This window comes from Pinus tabuliformis, chromosome 1_2 (assembly GCF_031772625.1).
Source record: "Pinus tabuliformis cultivar Carrire ecotype Pingquan chromosome 1_2, CPIR1, whole genome shotgun sequence".
NCBI lineage: Eukaryota > Viridiplantae > Streptophyta > Pinopsida > Pinales > Pinaceae > Pinus > Pinus tabuliformis.
Window position 1 is genome coordinate 516,677,530 of NC_142298.1, and position 6,883 is coordinate 516,684,412.

Below are 6,883 nucleotides of genomic sequence, written 5' to 3' on the forward strand. Positions count from 1 at the left end.
CACCTACTCACTGGATCTTAACGATGAAGTCATGGAAAGCAAAAACCAACAAAGGAATTAAAAGAGACAGGAAGTCAAGAAGCAACGTGATCAAGGTATCTTGAACAAACCCTGCAAACTTGGCTCAACCAAAGGATGTGCCATTCTATGAGCTCAGATTTATTTTAAATTGAGATTTATTAAGTATAGAAAGGAATCAATTTTTTTAAAATATAATTTCTTTTTATGATTCCATTATGTCATAATTTAATTTTTCATATTCTTTATATTAACAAATAGAAATTTACATCCTAAAAATTAGATTTCCCAATTAGTAAATCTAAATTGTAATTTCTATATATATATTGGCTTGTATATATGTACCTAAGTATTTTTTTTAATTACAAATTTATTAAACAAACTCTTTTTCCTTCTCTTTTTATGACCATTTCATTTTAATTACAAATTTATTAAACAAACTCTTTTTTCTTCTCTTTTCATGACCATTTTATTTTAATTACAAATTTATTAAACAAACTCTTTTTTTTTTCTCTTTTCATGACCATTTCATAATTAAGAGTAGTAAAACTTAACTTTGTTATTGTTATTTTTATCATTCAATTCTGTCACATATTAATTCTTCATATTCTTTATATTAACGAATAAAAAATTACATCCTAAAAATTGGATTTCTCAATTAGTTTAAAATAGATCTAAATTGTATTTCTATTTATTTAATATATATATTGTCTTGTAATTTTTTAAAATGGGAGGGGCTAGTTCCCAGAAGAAGCGTTAATGGGCTCTTTTTTTTTTTGTACATATATACATGTCAGTTACGCTGACATCCGTCACATTTCATTACATTCTCATTACATCTCAATGAAACTTATATATGCTGCTGCGCAACGACACAAATCGGGACTCGATTGCCGCCGGTGGGGTGCGTGGCATCCCATTGCCCCAACCATTGCTCCATGCACTTGTGTGCATATATTGTCTTGTATATATGTACATAATTATTATTTTTTTAATTACAAACTTATTAAACACACTCTTTTTTCTTCTCTTTTCATGACCATTTCATTTTAATTACAAATTTGTTAAACAAACTCTTTTTTCTTCTCTTTTCATGAACATTTCATAACTAAGAGTAGTAAAACTTAACTTTGTTATTGTTATTATTATCAGGTAATAAAATTAATTAACAATCCAGTTCTAACTAGAAATAAATTTAAATTTATTAATATTTTTTTGGTAATATAAGTATTTTATTTTATTATTTTTTAATATAACATTATGTAACACTAATGTGACAACATCTTCCCTATATTGGGTTGTAAAGCAACTTGCCACTCTATGCAATCAACCATCATCTAAATAGTACAATATGTCTTACAAAAAAGGATCACACAAAAACAAGAAGAATGAAATCAAAATAATGTTGAGATCTCTTACCTTGAGTGCTTATGCACATTTGATTTCATTGTTGGAACCCATGACCTCTTGGATTAGTGCATGTCACCTTGAAGAAGAAAATAGTAAACTCGATCATAGCCAAGTAGGAGATGGGATAAGGAAATACCTACAAACCAATTTAGTTATAAATGGAAACTGATTCCAATTGGAACAACCCTGTTGATGAATTCTCTGTTGAAGCTTAGGGAGACATGAAAGATAAGCTCCTTGTTCCAAAAGAGGAGCCCCCCAACCACACTAGTGAAAAATAATGTTTATCCCTTCATGGATTTCCTATGGAGGCAATGGTAGGTCAATCAAGCTTGAAAATCTTCTTAAACCCAACACAATGACCATCTTAGAAATTATTAGTTCCAAATTGTGATAATTGTTGAAATACATTTTTTTTGTCTCAACACATCAATACAATAGGGGTATATAATTCGCCATTAAATCCTCAATCTAAGTACATTAGTTGCATATTTTATGAAAATTTAAGGCGTTGTCTACTGAGGATACAATTTTGTTCGGGTGAGGAAATTCTCACCAAATTCTAGTGAATTTGTTTTCAAGAAATCCAATCTTAGGAGTGTTTGAATTGTTTTTTTTGTATGTTGAAAATGGATTCAACACCATAAAAAACCTTTGGGGCACTCAAAATTCTAAAGCTTGGCAGCGGTAACCAGGATTTCCAAAAAACTTTGTTGGATTTTTTCAAAATCTTGGCTGAATTTCCATTGTTTTCTAGGTGAAATTGTGGCCTTGTTAGACTATGGCAATGTTTAAAGTCTAATTTATGAAGATTCGGGTTCAAAGATGAGGGACATGCATTACTTCCCTTCCAAAGATACAAAGGATTGCAAAAGGTTGACTAAGCTTAATCAAATGTTGTTTGTTGCATTATGCTCTTAAAACTAGTATAAAGTTTCTATCTTACTCTTAAAATTAATGTTGCAAAGATCTTTGTTTTCTCTTGGTATCTTTCATTTTGAGTTTTTGAAGGTGCTGGTTTTTCTTGAGAGTTATGTAGTGTTTGAGATTACTTGCCAATATTTTTGATATTTGCAAAAAAAGATATTTTTAGACCCTTGACGATACAATCCCTAAAACAAAATTTTCAATATTGCTTAAAATTGGTAGACTAGGTGGTTGGGTGGATTGCTAGTTCTCATCTCCACTAGGGTTAAAATTCTCGCAAGTGATATGTTCCCTGTTGTGATAAGGCTAGAAGGGTAGTGCCCCTTGGGATAAAGGTTTAGTCTGGTGTACTTTGGGATAGCTCAACCCTTGCTAAGTCACAAGTCACTGGTATATCGACTTACAATTTGTTGGATATATCTTTGGGTTACAATGGCAGCTCGTAGGTTCATCTCGAGTGTAGGTTAGGTCTTCCAATAAGTTATTGATTCCCATGGTTTGGAAATAAAAATAAATTATAAACATAATATTGAAAAAAAGATTATTTACTTGTTTTAATAGGTGGTGTTTATGCTCATATATTGGAAATGCTTTATAAATTATGTTGAGCTCATAATCATATCATTATATAAACAATTGGTGGAGAAAGGAAAACTTCACAATGACCATCACAAATCCAAAATACTAGGATCAGAGTTCTAGTTCATTTCTCTCTCATTAATATGACTCCTTAACAAGGATTTATCGAAGTTGCCAACACTTAGTGGACTTGGGAAAACCCCTAGCACAGAAAAACATGTATATCTTGCACAAAACTTAGCAATGTGGGAATGTTAGATTGAAAGAACGAAAGAAAACAACTATTAGTGTTAACACAATGATTGGTCCTACAGGTATTCTTGTATGTTTGTGACCTTCTATATGACATTTGGGTCTCAATTTGGTCCTCATTAATGATATTTGAAACAACAAACTTTTGTAGAGTTTGGCATACAATAGAGTTTTTATTCAGTCATGTTGTTCTCCAAATTGTAGTTATTCTCATAGGCACAATTGTCAAAGCATAATGTGTAAGGAAACCTTTTACATTGTTACGGTCCTTCGAGTCAATGCTCGAGTTAAAGGGGTATATTCAATGAATCAAATATCCTCTTGGAATGCATATGCCAAATTTGAAATAAAAAGAAATTGTTGTAACCTTAAAAAAATTAAAAATAACTTTGAATTATACTTTTCAGAGTGACCAAAAAGCCAAACAACACAAGGATTCAATATATTTTATTTTAGAGATAGGAATGATTTTTTGCATCATAGCAATCCTAATTTTATTTTGCAGACAAATAACATGAACATGAGGAAAAAGTGTTTTGTACCTAAATGTTATTTACAAACTCATTATTATGGTTGCAAACTCCTGAGTTTTGTACCTAAGTGTCATTTACAAACTCTTTACTATGGTTGCAAACACCTAATCATAGACATATTGGGCATCTAAAACGTATTCAAAAAGTAACCCCATGAAGCAAATCAATGCAATAAACGGCAAAAAATTATTACTAGAACTTTATTTCATTAGCGAAATAAAGTTACAATTGATTTACATAAGGATCTTGCCATTAATGAACGAGGAACATAAAAAGGCACCAAAGGATAGGTTGACTTTAGTGTTATTTGAGCTTTTTCCACATCATTTCACCAAAAATTGTACTAGAGAGAAATAAAATGACATTGGGTGTAATCAATCAAATATAATTAGATCATAATTAGTGTAATCTCTCAAGTAGATAGATTGACATGAAAGATACATCTCATTATTAAATGGATTATATAATACCGCCACTTGGGCCATTATAAAGATAATATCATGACAAATATATATTTTGTTTTAATTGTTTGCTTGTAAGTGGTATTAGAGTGTGGAATTATTAATTGTGTAAAAAAAATTTGACTTTTTGTTTTTTGTTTTCAAAAGAAATATCTTGGCATGTCCTCCCATTGGCAAGGTGCTTTAGCAACGAGAACACGACCAATTGAGCTAACCCTTGGGGATTTTGTAAGGAAAATATGGGCATATCAACTTGAAGGGATCACATTCCGCCGATCAAACTAATCGAAGCCCAACATGTGTAAAAAAAATTATCAACTCAATAATTTTTTTTAACAAGCCTAGTAATTTTTTTATTGAATCTAGTAAAAAAATTCTTTATCAACTAGATACCTTTTTTATTAGGCTTGGTAAATTAGTAAAAACAATAATTCTTTTTACCAATGTCCTTGAAGCAAGCGTAGAAAGTCTTAACTATAAAATCATTTGTGTTGAAGCAAGTTTTGACCATGACATCATGGAAATATATAAAGAATTGTATGTATTCAAAGAGGTTCTTGACCTTCATGATTTTTAAGGGAAATCTTCCAAGGAGGTTGAAGATGCCTATTGTAATAGAAATATTGAGGATGAGTTATTTGAAGTGGAGTTAGGGATGACTCCTCATAATGAGGGAAAACTTATTCCAGCCATAAACCATCGTAAAACTATGAGCTACCACTACTCTATTGGTTTGCCTCCTCTGGGATTGTAATAGGCTTGAAGAAACATGTTGTAGTAATTCTATGAAAATTAGATTAATCTCCATGATCATGCTAATTTATCATTTAGTATGGGTAAACTTAAATCTCGTAAAACCTAAAAATATCTAACTATGTGGATTTACAACTATGTATTAGTTTTATAACGCTTTAAAAAACAAAATTAACAATGTAGATCAATATTTGTCTACCATGAACCCTTGGGGTGTAGCTCACTTGGCAAAGTATGCTATGTAAAGTGTTATGTCAAATATTATGGGTTCCTTAGTTTGATCCCCTTGTTAACCCGTGTACACATTAGAGACAACATAGTGCACCTAGTGGTTATAATGGCATCAAACAGAATCAACCCCATGTCATTCAACTATGAGGTTGCCCTAGTTATTGATTCCATATATATATAAACCTTGTCAACCATGAGCAACAAAATAGTAAATGAGGACAATTCACTACTTAATGGAAACAAATCTCTTGTCATAAACTCGACCTCTGTTGTTGTTAAAAAGGTAACAACAATGTGTGTGGATCGAAAGATCGTCCAAGAAATGAGGGGTTAGGCCTAGGAATATGTTAGGATTCTGCCTCAAGAGAGGGCTCCACCATACATTGTACACATATATGAGATTTTCCACATTACAAAGAACATGAATATGAAAAAAAAGGCAGAGTATCCCCTAGATGACCCCAAAGAATTGATTTGATGGTTTGGGAAGAATGGGTGGTCCAACTTAACATTGGCCATGGACCCGACCAAAGAGTAAATTGTATGTTTTGTAACAACATCAAACATGCACATAACAACATTACAGTGGAAAATGGACAATGAGATGAAAAATGTAGCCCATAACTATTATCAATGCTTGTTTTAAGACCATATCATAAGTACAATAACAAGTTATAGCAAGGGATCAAATGAGCTCTATTCTATATCCAACAAGGGTGCCATCTCTTAAATGAGGAGGTCGAGGTTCCAACATGCATAGTATAAATTTCTATCACAAATAAATACAATCTCATTTTGGCTTCATAAACAATTTCCAAATCATGATATCAACCAATTTAAGAAAATAATCGTTGACAACCTCATGGAATTGAAAACCCACTCCAACAATGAAGCTCTACAAGGATAGGCCACCAACAATACAAATATGATGGGAAAGGGAAATCAAGGTGATCTGGAATTTATCCAGGACAAAGAATTAAAGGCATTACAGACTTATGTGCATGGATGTGCTTATGTTACTTTATGCAACGGATCGATAAAATTACGAAATACATAGACACTAAAGCATTTAGAGAAAACATAACAGGCAAACATGTAAACACGACAAGTTTAATAAGGATTTCACTCAATGCTCATGGGCTACGTCTCCTGGTCTAGCCTTCAGTGGTGGCCTCTCTATTATGTTTTCAAAGTAGAGTTTTTTTTACAACAGTGAGCTCAATTTGAGTCTCACTCAATAGATATAAATCAGTAGGACTGGACTTGGATCCCCCAAGTCTCTGGAGTACACAGACTCTCCTTACTGAAACTCGTCCTCTATTGGTCATAGTAGTATGAGCCCAATCTAAGACTCATACATGACAGACATGTACATAGGAGTTCACTTGAACCTCTCAAGCCTTCTCTGGAGTACACAGACTCTCGGACTCTCTCTGGCTCTGTTTGGCTCGATGCTGCCTTTAGGTTAGCTCGGCTTCTTCCCTCTGTTCTCTACTCTTAGCTTTCTTAACTCGCTTTTCTCATTGCTAGCTTTGTTTCTGTCAGTTCGTGGCTTTAAAGCCAATCTGATTTCTGACTGTTCGTTTTTGCTTCCTGGCTTTCTGGTTCTCCTGCCTCTGTTCATTTGAATTCCTCTGTTTTGCGTCATCATCACTGAGTAACGCCTTACAGGGAGGTGGCCACCTGTTTCATAACGAATTGAGTGTCAATTCTCTTGGA